The sequence below is a fragment of the Bombyx mori genome, chromosome 10, assembly GCF_030269925.1.
Source record: "Bombyx mori chromosome 10, ASM3026992v2".
NCBI classification, from domain to species: Eukaryota; Metazoa; Arthropoda; class Insecta; order Lepidoptera; family Bombycidae; genus Bombyx; species Bombyx mori.
Window position 1 is genome coordinate 8,190,189 of NC_085116.1, and position 15,406 is coordinate 8,205,594.

The 15,406-nt window shown below is 39.2% G+C and overlaps 1 long non-coding RNA gene across 1 annotated transcript; it reads right to left on the reverse strand.

Annotated features, from left to right (window-relative positions):
- Positions 1-6,005: 6,005 nt before the first annotated feature.
- On the reverse strand, positions 6,006-8,343 carry LOC134199513 (uncharacterized). The gene is made up of 2 exons (XR_009974030.1): positions 8,221-8,343; positions 6,006-6,722 (listed from the first exon to the last, which is right to left on the reverse strand). It is a non-coding gene; the product is annotated as an uncharacterized LOC134199513 (long non-coding RNA).
- Positions 8,344-15,406: the final 7,063 nt, after the last annotated feature.

The following is a 15,406-nucleotide window of genomic DNA, read 5'->3' on the forward strand; positions in this document are numbered from 1 at the left end:
GCGCGATCGTTGCCTCCCTTACTCGCAATCGTTCTGATGCAATATTCAACTTTACTGCGTCCTTGCAATGTCGTAATTCATTATACGTGTATTTGTCCTTGATCGTCCTTACGAGGTTAATTCTTTTAGTTTCGTTATTTTCTTCTTTACAAGATCTTCACCTCGTTTTACGATCAAAGGCTTCGCAACGAAAGCTTGGTCATATCCCCAACATAAAATCGGTTTCGAAGAATCTTGCGATAATAGCTATAATTTTCCATTACCTCTTCTTGTATTTCACTAATCACTTTTTCCTGAAAATGAAATGATTCGTATTTTTTTGTGGTCTCGAACCACTGAGACTTATTTTTTTGTTTTAGTGTCTATTAAATATGGATTTAGTGAAGCATAGTAACGTTAAACAAATAAGGTGGCGAGTGTCGGTCATGTTGAGAGCGGCAAATTGGCGTCGTCTCCGCATTTGTTCCAGGCCGGTGCACGCTGCCCGGTCGGTCGCCAGTCGCGGATCGCGCCACATTCAGCCTTGCCATGTCATCTTGACAGTGTCTGTCATTGTAGGTCGTTTTACGCTAATTCATTGCAAAATAATATCTTATTTATCTATACTAATCTATACTTCTATACTTAATATTCTAAAGAGGAAAGATTTGTTTGTTTGTATTGAATAGGCTCCGAAACTACTGAACCGAATTGAAAAATTCTTTCACTGCTTGGAAGCTACACAATTCCCGAGTGACATAGGCTATAATCTTTTTTGAAAAAAATATAGGGATCTTTACTAAAACTCCAATAATGTAACTCAAGGTGTAAAAAAATACCTACAATATTACGTGCCCTGCGAAAACTATTGATGATAGAATAAAATAATGTACTACGACTTTGTAGAACACATTATTAATTACAAAAAGTGTCGCGACAGCATTGTCTAACTATTATAGTTATACCGCAATAAGTGTTCTTTTATTTAAAAAAATAAAACAATGTCAAATATCGTTGAAATTTTTGTTAAAGACCCGAGTGATGCCGGAGCGGGCCGCTAGTTCATCAATAAACCCATACTTTGTCTGCTTATTTTTCAAGTTAATTGGAAAAGTAAATTAAATCAAATGATACTTAGTTTAATATTATTATAAGAGTAATAATACGTCCACTTGTAATTCAGTTTAATATTCTTGTAGCTGGTGTGCAGACGTCATTACAGTGTAAAGGGCTCAACAGCCGATAACCCCTTGGCACCGTGGGTACGTTGTTTCTTGTTCGCCTCGGTTAGAATTGCCGTTACATGTAAAATCACACGCAGAATTCTCCTCACATTGTATTACCAGTGCCAACCAAGACATTTATCGAGCGAATCACAACACTATTTCTAATTTTAGTTTTTGAAACGTTCAATTTGAAAATAGACTCAATACAAGCACAACGTTCAAGGTCGTATTTTTAAAATTAATTCCTATAAACAGTTTAGGAGAGCGGGTGTCCTCATTTTGTCTTCAAAGATCCCCTGTAGCTAATTTTGCAAAAAGCGACAGGATGTTGAGTCGCAAGCGTGTCGAGTAGTTCAGCTATGAGACAGGGCTGCCGAGTATCAAGTTCTCGTATTAAAACAATATGCCCTCATTTGTAGATTGTGCATCTTTTGATTTTTTTTAAGATTTTTTTTAGAAAAGAACGTTTAAAGTCTCTCAGCGGAGAAACATTTTATACTTAACATTAAATTTTACACATTGGTTTATAATCGGGTAGTAAAATGATATTATTCCGCATATCTCTAAGATTTAAATTTTCGAAGGGTACGCGTCGTTATAATTGTGAAGTTATAAATTTGCTGGTAGCGTGTTGTGTAGAAATAGCTACCACAATCGTGCCTATATTTTGTCACGAACCGAATTCAGCAATTCCGCCTTGAAGTATAGTACATCTCTAGGGGTCAGAAATAAGCTATTACTAAAATACAAGTGAGACTTCGTCGTAAGCAGTGGCATTCTCGTAATGGTCTCTATGGACGCTGGTACAAACCACTTAAGCTTGGTGTTCAGAATACATTAGTGGACTGCAAATCTGTTTAATGGTTTGTTTGTGTGTTCGTTTGTATATGACATAAAAAGTATTAGATTGATTTCGTTATACCTATAATATTTTATAGTTCATATTTAAAAACACACTATATTTCTCTCTGCAACAAGTAGTGCTTCCACAACGCGATTTTTAATTTCAATATTTTTTTAACAACAGCAATCTCAAATGTTTAAGTGTAAATAACTCCTGGGCTCCTGGGTATATAGCTAATGGCCTTCAGAATGAAATAATGGGGATAAAAATTTGTCAATTTCGTGCACAATTTCGAAAGAACGTGAAACGAAAACTAAATAAACACTACAACACAAAATAAATACATATTCTAGTCTCCCACTAAATAAACAGGTTAATTTCACTGAAAATATATTTCTTTCAAAATTTTTTTTTTGTCGGGACTGTAACAATGTGATTAATAATATAGCTTTTTTTTTTAAATAATTACGAAATCTTATTTCAAAAGCAGCCAGCCATACACATTTAAATCAAACGGGAAATTAGAGATATTAATAAAACGAATGAAATTATCACGGGCGTGCTAAATTCAATGTTTACAATTTAAATCGTTAATAAACAGGCAAACAAAATCAATAAAATTTACGATAATAAATTGTAAACATGTAGTCGCGTCGAAGTAGGCGGGGAGATATTGAAGCTTGTTGATTCAACTGCTTTCCTTAATATAACGGTGGATTCAAACTGCAATGGCCTCCGCATGTAATTGTTTAAGTTAAAGAGTAGACTGGGTTTTTCAGTATAAGCGAAGGTGAAAAACAGAAGAATATGCACACATACGAGACGAAAAAGAAAACGAGGCATCTGCATTTAATTCACGTTACTGCCGATTTTAAGTCCCGTGACATTAAAAAGTGACATTGCTACTTCAGCCAAATCGATATCAATACTGAAATAATTGAAAAGAAATACATTTAGTAATTATGCAAATGTTAATTGATTGATTCAAGATAGAGTATACTTTGAGCTTGCACGATGCTTTGAACTTGAAACTGGTGCTTATTCCTGTTGAAAAGTTGTAATTTCTTATGACTTAAATGTCTATCTAATGATCGATTCAATACAATAGACATTACTGGTGTTTGGAAGTATTGTAAACCCACACGGGTAAGCACTACAATTTTGCCTTTTTTCGTTGCGAAAGAGTCCGATAGGAACGCAGGACACATTACGTGTCCTCATTTAAAAAAAAAATGTCATATTTTAAGGTCTTATAGTAAGTGTCTTAGGGCATCTGTGATTTCAAGTTGTCTGTAAGCTCATTAATCCATATTCGTCAATAAATAATACATTTACAGATTGTCTAAATCAATACCCTACAATTTCTTCTTTTTCAGGATAGTATGATCTGAGAAACGATAGGTAGTAAGTAAGATAACGAATAGTTCTAACAAATTCTACAATTATTTCACAAATGCATATGCATGTGCATATACTCGTATACATATATAGCGATATGTAGATGAGATTTAATAGTGATATATAAATGTCGTTGATCCTGTTTCGTCGGTTCTTTTTAGGACAATAACGTTCTTAGTGCGAAACAGTGCCTGTATGTCATCAATATCAATATAACGTAGAATTAGCTTGAAAAGAAACTTTAAACAAAACGTTAACCTTTAGTGACTGCTACAAATGTCCATTAATATTTAAACAGATAATTATGTATAACTGTCATTAAAATCGCAATAAAAAAAAGTAACGCATAAATGGTATTTTTATATAAGAATAAATTCCACAATTTTGATGATAATACAAAAAAGTAAGTGAAGTGAAATATTTGACACGCTTTCGACATGTTTTATCACAATAAGCCATAAACAGTCTAACATCAAACAAAGAAAATGAGAGTTTAAATCGATTTTATGTCTATGGTTCGTTTCCTGTTCTAGGAAGTGTCACGGCAGCCCTATGTGGTCCGGCAGCCACAGCGGAGGCGGCAGCGGGGGGTGAAGGAGTGAGGCTGCTGCGAGTGTCCGTGGCTGTCAGGCCGGACTAACTCGTCGCTCCAGGTCAGCGCTCCAGACGGCTATTTATAGAGATGCCCCTTAAACAGAGTAATTATTCATTGATTAGCACTGCGAGGAATAGAGGATTGCGCTTCTGATAGCCATCGTGCAAACGAGAATTGTCGCTGGCGCCGAGCCTTATTCATTCGGCGGCCTCCTTCCACTTCTAACTTGCGATATCAAACATTAATATCGTAATATTTTACTAGATATTGATGCATTGCTGTATTAATATCAACTTCGAATATAACAGTATTATAATCTTTTTAATATACAACCGATATTTATTTATTTATTTATTTAACTTTATGCACGAAAACATAGTGGCGGAGTTAATGCCTAAGGCATTCTATATCACCCCACCAAGGGTGGTGTAGAGACCTGTGGTAGGTGCATCTCTATTTGAGAGTAAGAGAAAAATAATGATTATTTTATTATGATTATGTGTTTGTATATAAATACAGTATAAATACTTACAAACAATACGTACATAACGTAACGTAATCTAAAATTTACACATTTTTACATAACATAATAATGTAACACACACTAAAAATAAAAGTAAAAATATAGTAAATTACACGGAAAATATCAACACACTAGATTGCAAGTCTAATAATTAGATTTTATTGCCAATTCGTTGAGAAACAGTTGCCGAACCTTTATTTTGAAAGCTAAGCGGTCAACGATCATTCTGATATTATTTAGAGGAAGTGGATTCCAAAGTTGACAAGTTTGAACTAGAAAAGACGAACGGATCAGACTATTCACACATGTTACAATCTCTAATACGAGTGTCAATGGTTGTGTATTGATAAACAATATATAAACGGCTGCAGGAAGACGGAAAATAAAAACTTGTTAAAAAAACAGTCGTAGGCCGTACTAAAACGCAGATGTGTTTAAGTGTGTGAATCCGAACAAGGTTTTATGGCAAGGCTCCTCCCTTATCCTTTATGAACGTGACAAGAATCGCTTCTATACATGATGTGATTTTTGCTTTCTCCCTAAGCTGAATATATTTTCATGTACACTTTTTTGGGTAGTAGTGTTTTTGGACCACTCGTTGTTAAGTTCAGAGGCCATAGTATGCCCCCTACAAACTTGAAACTTTAACTCGATGTTGTATTACATAACGGCTGTTTCAATCACCTCACACGGTTCAATTTTGGTTTCTCTCTCCTTTGTCAAATCCTTCTCATTTATATTACAAAATATATAAATTAATATTAAAATGGGTCTAGGAATTAGAAATATTAATACAATTACCTGTTTGTTTTGACCAATACCTTGATAAAGTACAATAATAATAGCCGTGGACAAGTCATACACTGTCATCTGGCCCCAATTCCCCCCCCCCCCTTTATTTACTGCTTAGATGGGTGGCCGAGCTCACAGCCAACCTGGTGTTAAGTGGTTACTGGAGCCCATAGACATCTACAATGTAAATGCGCCACCCACCTTGAGATACAAGTTCCAAGGTCTCAAGTATAGTTACAACGGCTGCCCCACCCTTCAAACCCCTATCTAATCGTTGGGGGGTATTCCTTCACGCTCACGGGCTCAATCTGAGAGCTTTTGCTAAAACCAGCTCTAGCAAGAGCATTACTTCGCTGAATCTACTACTCGATCAGAATCGCAACCCACTGAGAAGTTGCGGCGAGAAACTCAGTTTGTTGTGTCTATGAGCTAGTTCGCACGTCGAACTCTTCATCCTAGTCGACGAGCTCAACGAGGACGCTGACCGGTGCTTGAAGAGATGTATATAAGTACATATTATGTAGATAATAAACGTCCAGATAAAAAACAAATAGAACTGTTCAGCAAACGTCAGTCAAAACAAAGTTATTTATTATCATGTAGGATCTAAAGTGAAGTTAAATATGTCGATGAATAAAATATATAAACTTAAACAAAAATCGATAATATATAATTTATTGAAATATCATAAGTCAAGAAATATCTTAACTCTTAAAATAACAATTACAAAAGTGGTTCTCTTCTTAAAAATCCTGAAAAGAGATTAAATATTACACAAAAATACGGTAGTTTCATAAATAATGCCCATTAAAATAATATCGTTCACCTACTTACATAATTATATTTACTTAATTCTTTTCTTTGTTTTATTTATTTATAAAAAGTCAATTTAAAAAAAAAAATAGAATTGTAAACGAGTATGGCCATGGCCTTTAGTAGTTGCCGGAGCCATAGACAACGCAGCGTCTCCCCGAATCTTGATCACGCAGGAGCAAGTCACCGTCGTCGCCCTAGACACGTCCTTAGGGATCCATCAGATACAAAAACTCTTGCATTAGACGCCTTCAGCTCTAACACTAGGAGCAGGCTCAGGGACCCCAGTAACTTTACTCGTCGAACTCGACAAAGAGTTCGACGTGCAACCTAACCCATGCATCAGCCCGCTGAGTTTCTCGTCGGATTTTCTCAGCGTGTCGCGATTCCGATCCGGTAGTAGATTCATTCGCGAAGCAGCTGCTCTTGAGTTTTAGGTCTTCTTCGGAGGCGATCGGGCAGCTGTTAGCAAATCCCACCCCTCCTGGCTGAGCCTTTGTTCGCCCGCCTGTTGCCTGTTCTGGTGAAAGTGGCCTCCGGGCCACTATTAATCTATCAATCATAAAAAAAATAACGCAGCATAAATGCCACCTCAAATCTTGAGACAAGAAATGGAAGTCTTAATTGTATTGTATCATGCTTTCCGGTTTTAAGAATGGGACACATTCTTAAAACCGGAAAGCATGGATTGGGGCTCCGTGACTGAAGTAGGCCGGATGGTGATTCCTAGCCGGGCGGCCTTACGATACGCCCTGCTACTATTAATTACGTAAATTAAAATTTTTTCGGGTTTGATTTCTATTACATGCTGTTACATCCTTAATCGTGATTGTCGTTCGTGGACATATGTTTATTACTACTATGTATTTCCTTTAAATTTGGGACTTGGTTGCATGATTTGAACATCGGCATAGTCACATTCTTTGAGTTTGAGTCGTACAAATAAATTGTAATCATAAATGTACGAAGGTTATTCCTAGGATCCCACATTCAATGGCCCATAGTTGGGTTTTTGTTTTCAGTAATGGCCACCAGAAATAACATAAATACAACCAAACACGAAATTTCTACATTTAATGTTCGGTCGCGATTACCAGAGGAATTCTAGTTTAACATAAATTTTGATTGGATTCCGGTATGTGGACAAAAGATAGAAAACTGGAGATATAGAATTTTTATGGACTTAAATCAGCAGACTAATTGCCCCTTTAATGGATAGCGGCAATTAACTTGGATACTCTCCGCCCACCTATAGTTAGCAGTTATGTTCGACGTCTCTAAAAGACTTGATGATGTGTTTTTAATATCTTACGAAATGCAGGATGGCTTATTGCGAAGGTATTTTGTTTTAAGTGTAACGGTTCGCAATGCAACAGAAATTACATACAGATACATTTAATTGTAGTTGACTTATCTCTAAGCCACGCTTTTAGATCCCCCAAGGCAATTGGACAAAGACAGTGGGTGAAAATTCTCAATCCAAATATAACTTATTTTTTTATATTTATGATAGCTTCTGAATTGCGTTTATGTTTGAAATAATTTTCTTAATTGTAGATGTCTGTTAAGTGGTAACGAGTTTCATCAGCATAGTACAGCTATACCTCCAGAGAATGGTACATAAATCAAACACAATTTTGAGTAAAAATTCTTGACTCGGCTTTCCTCAAAATGTATTGGACCTATAATAACGGTGTTTGCTCCATTAGTTTCGTAATATATTCGAACGTTTTTGTATAATAGCCATTTACTGTTGTTTTGTATGACTTCGAATGCAATCTCGTGTGAGAAAACGGATGGAAGTTATACTGGAGACGAATAAAATGCACGATCTTGTGTACGGTAGATTTTTAGTGATAAAATTTCATTTTTATCAATCAATTTTAATTATTCGACGTACATGATATCAGTTGAGAAGTTACAGTTACGTTAGTAAAAAGTTTTGCAAATTTATTAATAACAACAAAAAAAAGTTGTCATCGTGTGTTGTACTTTGCGTGAGTCGTATTTAAATAACCAGCGAGATTTACATTTAGTAATTTATACAAACCGTGCGAATATTCTTCGAATTCGGTACTGGTAATTAACGAATTTCTGTTTCGGAAATGAGAAAACCGTTACGATCACGTCCACCGTGCCGCGTGTAGTATTCGGATTTGTGGTGTTCAACTGTTTTTAAACAAGTCTAGCTCATGCGAACTGTCGTAAAAAGTCAAACGGTATTTTGAGATTCCAGTTTTACTTTTCTTGATATTGTGTCGTATTATAATGCAAGTGTTATAGTAGTAATTTAGAAAACGAAAAATTAAAATGTTATATAACACATATATCTGACTGATCCAATTTTAACCAACTCTGTTAGATTTAGACTCTTAAAACTACGCGATGCACACCAATATGATTGATGTTTGTCAAGACAAAACTTTAGTGGAGAATGGAAAAGGGAGAATGGTAACAAAATACTAATTTATTTCTAGCGAAGATTGGTAAATATGAATAATACAGAGAAAGCCTCCGTTTAATACTTAGAAAACCTTCATTTCTCCCTTAGGACCCTAATCTCGATTTTGAATTCTTGGAAGAACAAAGCTTCTTTGAAATGTACGGTGAGAGTCTAGTTTTTATCTAATCTACCTATATATATTAATACGTGAAGCAAAAACTTTGTATCCCTTTTTACGAAAATTACGCGGACGGAGGATTATGAAATTTTCCACACTTATAGAGAATATCACATCTCCCTGTCTCACTCCTCTCTTTACAGGGATTTCCTTCGTGCAATGCTCCTGTACTCGGACTGACATGGTGGCGTTATTATACAAACACTTCAACACTTCGATGTACCGGTAGTCAATACGGCACCGCTGGAGAGATCTAAGGACCGCCCATGTTTCGACGGAATCAAAGGCTTTCTCATAGTCCACAAACGCTAAGCATAATGGCCGATTGTACTCTTCGGTCTTCTGTACAATCTGCCGCAGCGTATGTATGTGGTCTATGGTACTGTAGCTTTTTCGGAAACCGGCTCGTTCGGTAGGCTGGAAGTCATCAAACCTGCGTTCGAGACGCTTCGTGATGACTCTCGAGAACAGCTTGTAGACATGGCTCAGTAGTGCTATGGGCCTATAGTTCTTCAATAAGGTTTTGTCACCTTTTTTGAAGAACAAGATCACAACACCCCTGTTCCATGCCTGTGGCGGTTTTCCATCGAGCAAAGAGGAATTGAAGAGCTTCTGAAGGACTTTCAGTACCGGCGTCCCGCCCGCTTTCAGAAGCTCCGTAGTAATTCCATCCTCGCCCGGTGCCTTGTGAATGTGCCTTAAGAATATTAAGCTGTTTGAGAGCCATCCTAATCTCGTACAGGCTGATGTCCGGGATGTCTTCGGTGTAGTGTCGGGTTAGCTTGGCTCTAGGGTCGAATCGAATCCGAAATGAGGAGATCCGTAGAAGAACGAAGGTTGCTGACATAGCCCGTAGAATTAGTGAACTGAAGTGGCAATGGGCCGGCCACATAGCACGAAGAGAGGACCGTCGATGGGGCAGAAAGATCCTGGAGTGGCGACCACGTACTGGCAAGCGCAGTGTGGGACGGCCACCTACTAGATCAGTGATTATCAAACTTATTTCTTTTACCGCCCCCTTTGAAAATCAATTATTTTTCAGCGCCCCCCATATTTTATACACCTCTAAAACTTTAAAACCACAATTTCATTAATTTAATTAATAAATGTTGTATTAATTTTAGTAAATGTAGTACCACGCAGTACATAATTATGTATTTGTAGATGCTATTATTGTTTCTTCGTATTATTATATGTCCGTACATTGCTAAAGAGCGTGTATTTACAAACTTGCAAAATAAAAATGAATTCTTCTCATCAATATGTTTGTTTAAATTCAGAATCACCAAAATAAATTGCTAGTTCACTGTACTATTACTATGCTAATTTATTAGAACGAAACTATTTTTGTTGAATATCTTTCTCATTAATATAAGATTCTCATCATAAGATAATTAAAAATTTATATTTCGACTAGTAAATAATACTACTAACAATAATAACTTATTAAACTACGAATAAGTTAAACCTGGAAGTCGTAGAGGATTTCATTTATCTGGGCTCCGTCATAGCTAGTAATGGATCCTCCGAAAAGGACCTCAGAAGGCGAATCAGTATGGCAAAGAGAGCTATGTCCCAAATGGACAGTGTTTGGGCGGACAGAAACATCTCTAAGAATACCAAAAAGCAGCTCGTCACCTCCCTCGTCTTTTCCATTTTTCTCTACGGCGCAGAGACTTGGACCCTCAAGAAAGCCGATCGCCAACGCATCGACGCTGAGACGCATTTGAGATGTGGTGCTGGAGGAAAATGCTCGGGATTCGTCGGACAGAACACAGAACCAACGAATCCATTCTTACCGAGCTCAAGATTCCAATGCGCCTCAGCACTACATACGCGCGGAGAAGTTTCGATATCTTTGGACATATCGCCAGAAAGAGAGGTGACAATGTGGAAAAGCTGCTGGTAACAGGCAAGGTATGCGGGAGAAGGCACAGAGGCAGAAATCAAATGCGCTGGTCGGACCAAATACGCTCCACTCTCAATATCTCAGTCCACGTTGCTATCCACACAGCCGAGGACAGGCAGGAATGGCGCAAGATGATGCAGGAGAAAGTTATTAGAGGAGGCCACGACCCTCAGAACTGAAGATTATCGACGCAAGAAGGAAGGAAACTTCGGAAAATAAATTAATATCATTTCGTATTATAGATAAATATGGGTAATTTTTCATAGAACTTTAGTTTATAATTTAGAACTGGTTCAAATAAAAAACGCCGCCTAAGTCAGCGTTTTTATTATTTGTAATAATTAATATCTATATCTATATCTATACTAATATTATAAAGAGGAAAGATTTGTTTGTTTGTATTCAATAGGCTCCGAAACTAATAAACCGATTTGAAAAATTCTTTCACTGTTTGGAAGCTTCATTATTCCCTAGTGACATAGGCTATAATCTTATTTGAAAAAAATTAGGTATCCTTACTAAAACTCCAATAATTTAACCCAAGGTTTAAAAAAAATTCCTAAAATATTCTTTACGTCGCATACCTACGAAAACTATTGATGTTAGAATAAAATAATGTACTACGACTTTGTAGAAAACATTATTATTTACAAAAGTGTCGCGACAGCATATGTCTAACTATTATAGTTATGCCGCAATAAGTGTTCTTTTATTTAAAAAAATGCCTTTGGTAAGACACGGAGTGCCCCCCTACCTTCGCCGACTGGTGGCTTCCTGCTTGGAGGACAGATTGGTCACGTGTACTGGACACGGTGGGATCGTGCACAGGCTCCCGGTCGTGCGCGATGTTCCACAGGGGTCGGTGCTCGGCCCCCTTTTGTGGAATATCGGGTATGACTGGGTACTGAGAGGTGCCCTCCTCTCGGGCCTAAGCGTAATCTGTTACGCAGACGACACGCTGGTCGTGTCCCGGGGGGGGGGGGGTTTGCTGAGTATGCTCGTCTTGACACCAGTGGGGTGGCGCATGGCGTCGGCAAAATCAGGAGATTGGGCCTCGACGTTATACTCAGTAAATCCGAGGCCATATGGTTCCACAAGGTCGGAGTGCAGTTGAAGTACCTCGGCCTCATTCTGGACAGTCGTTGGACCTTCCGTGTTCACTTTCAGAACCTGGTCCCTCGTTTGTTGGGGGTGGCCGGCGCGTTAAGCCGGCTTCTTCCCAACATCGGGGGGCCTGACCAGGTGACGCGCCGTCTCTATACGGGGGTGGTGCGGTCAATGGCCTTATACGAGGCGCCCGCGTGGGGCCAGTCACTGGCCGTGAGGGTAGCGAAGTTGCTGCAACGGCCGCAACGCACCATCGCGGTCAGGATCATCCGTGTTTATCGCACCATCTCTTTCGAGGCGGCGTGTGTACTGGCTGGGACGCCGCCTTGGGTCCTGGAGGCGGAGGCGCTCACCGCTGACTATCAGTGGCGGGCTAACCTTCGTGCCCGGGGCGTGGCGCGTCCCAGCCCCAGTGTGGTCAGAGCGCGGAGGGCCCAATCTCGGCGGTGCGTGCTAGAGTCATGGTCCAGGCGGTTGGCCGATCTTTCGGCTGGTCATAGGACCGTCGAGGCGATTCGCCTGGTTCTTGTGAATTGGGTGAATCGTGACAGAGGACGCCTCATTTTCCGGCTCACGCAGGTACTCACTGGGCATGGTTGCTTAGGTGAGTTCCTACACCGGATCGGAGCCGAGCCGACGGCAGAGTGCCACCATTGTGGTTGCGACTTGGACACGGCAGAGCATACGCTTGTCGCCTGCCCCGCATGGGAGGGGTGGCGGCGTATCCTCGTCGCAAAAATAGGAAACGACTTGTCGTTGCCGAGTGTTCTGGCATCGATGCTCGGTGACGACGAGTCGTGGAAGGCGATGCTTGATTTCTGCGAGTGCACCATCTCGCAAAAGGAGGCGGCGGGGCGCGTGAGAGATGCACAGGCCCGCCCCTATCGAGCGGGGTCCAGGGAGGCGGATCTCGCCCAAGCCCTGGCCCTCTAAGTGTTTCGGGTCTCTCTCACATGTCGGCCTGGGGACCGGCGAAGGGGGCCTAAGAAGACGACGTGCAAGCTGCTCTGCATACGTTTTACGTATGCGCATCCGGGTGATGGAAGGCCGGCTATCCCCAACCCACCCTGGTTCTGACCCAGCGGGGTATTCCGTAGGATAGATCATTCTAACCGGCGCCATCTAGGCGGGCTTCGGACAGCCTGCCGACCGAGAGGGCTGGTGGTCGTGGCGCCGACGACCGCCAGTCCGGCATCCCGAGGGGGAGGATGATGGGAAAGATGTGCTCCGCACTAAACACTTCACTTTCCCCCCTTTGCCTTTTCATGAGCTCTGTCTCATGCGAGGTTTGGATGCTGGTTGTTGAGCGACAGGAGGTTTTAGTCGGTTCGATTTCGACATGCCCCGTCCTCCATCCCCAGTGAAGGGCGGAAGTCCGGCGATTTCCACCTGACAAAAAAAAACGTGTGGCACTCGGGAACTGCGGCGGTAAAGCTATTGCATAGCATTTTTTATCAACTTATGACATTATAATTAGACAATGATAATTTAATATTAAAACAATAATAAAACAAGACCACGCTATATTAAACCTTAATAAAGGCAAAACCTTAACTGTCCCCTTCACACTCATAAGCTAAAGCGCGCGAGAGAGAGATGGGCAGATTTTTCATGATTCGCCTGCAGTGTGACATCACGCCACGCGCTTATTCACAAACACTACACAAGCGCAACGTGTGAATATGTAGAACGCGAGCTACATGGTAGGCGGAGTGAGTGGTGTTAGGTTTTTTTCGTTACGGAATTTCATGATTCGGTCGCCGCGCTCAAGGCCCGCGATAAAAGCTATGCAATAGCTTAAAAATGTATAAACTTGTAATAAAATCTCTTTGGCTATACTATTTGTATCTGGCTGGTTTTGGTATCATTAAAAGTTTAAATTAGAAAGAAGATAATTCCAAATTCAAATTAGGAAGATGTGTGATTTTATTTATTTTTCGTACTGTCAAGATGAGTGAATCTAATGAAGATATTCGATAGATTTTAAAATTTTACTACAAAAAAGGTAAAAAAGCAACGCAAGCCGTAAAAAAAATTTGCGATGTTTATGGACCTAGTGCTGTGTCTGTGAGAGTAGCAAAAATTTGGTTTAAGCGTTTTCAATCCGGAAATTTTGATGTCAAAAATGCACGTCGCTCTGGTCGCCTTATTACGGATGAAATCAATGCCATTTTTTTTAAAGTAGGGCAAGATCGGCATATCAATAGTTACAACCTAACTGAAGAACTGGGAATTGACCACAAAATAGTTATGGCGCATTTGAAAAAAACTGAGTACACAAAAAAGCTCACTGAAAGAAACCTAATGAACCGTGTACTCATTTGTGATTCTTTATTATTACGTAATGAAACCGAACCATTTTTGAAGCTGATAACTGGTGATGAAAAGTGGATCACGTATGACAAGAACGTACGAGAAAGGTTGTGGTCAAAGACCGGTCAGGCTTCACAGACTCTGGCGAAACCCGGGTTAACTCGCAACAAGGCGATGCTGTGTGTGGGGTGGGATTGGAAGGGCATTATACATTATGAGCTGTTACCATCAGGCAGGACTATCGATTCTGAACTCTACTGCGAACAACTGATGAGATTAAAGCAAGAAGTTGAGAGAAAGCGGCCGGAATTAATCAACAGAAGGGGTGTGGTTTTTCATCACGATAACGCTAGACCTCACACATCTTTAGCCACTCAGCAAAAATTAAGAGAGCTTGGCTGGGAAGTGTTAATGCTTCCGCCGTATAGTTCTGACCTTGCACCTTCAGATTTCTACCTGTTTCGGTCTCTTCAGAATTCTTTAGGCAGTGTCAGGTTAACATCACGAGAGGACTGCCAAAACCAATTGTCGCGGTATTTTGATCAGAAGCCCCAAAATTTCTATAGCAATGGGATCACGGATATCGAACAAAATGGTACCGACATACTTTAGTTAAATGTGAATAAACTATATTAAAAAATGTTGTGAATTTTTTTTAAAAATGCGAAGAAACTTTTTCCCCAACCTATTATTATACAGAAATAAAATAGTAAACAATGTTTACAATAAGTGAGTTTTTTAGGCTTACTATACTATTTGACATTGGACGGTAATGGGTAAATTGTAAAAAATAATAATCTAAGACAAGTTTTTGAACAATAATTATATACGCATTTCCATTTTATATAAAAATTATGATTCTTACATCAGTAATTTCTTATAAAATGCTAGGAAAATGCTTTAAAATGCCCGTATGTTAAAAACAAGAAATAAAGTAAAGAAAACCTCAATTTGTATTAGTTTACGTATGTGTAATATTTTAAAACTCTGCATGGTAGTTTTTTTTCTAATGTTTAAAATAATTTCTGGTACAATGTAATTAAGGTAAAATTGCTCTAATTTTTTAACTATCATCGATCATGTTCCGCAGAAACTTGTTACAACTTGATTGCGTACGGTGTGTGGGCTATCCTACGAAATCTATGTTAATTATTTTAAGTTTTATAACATCATACAGGGTAGAAATATAAACTAATTATTCGTTATTGTGTAGTAGGTGAGTTTTAATTTTAGTAAAATATAAAATACTATAAAGTAAATGAAATTACAAATTTTACAGCGCCCCC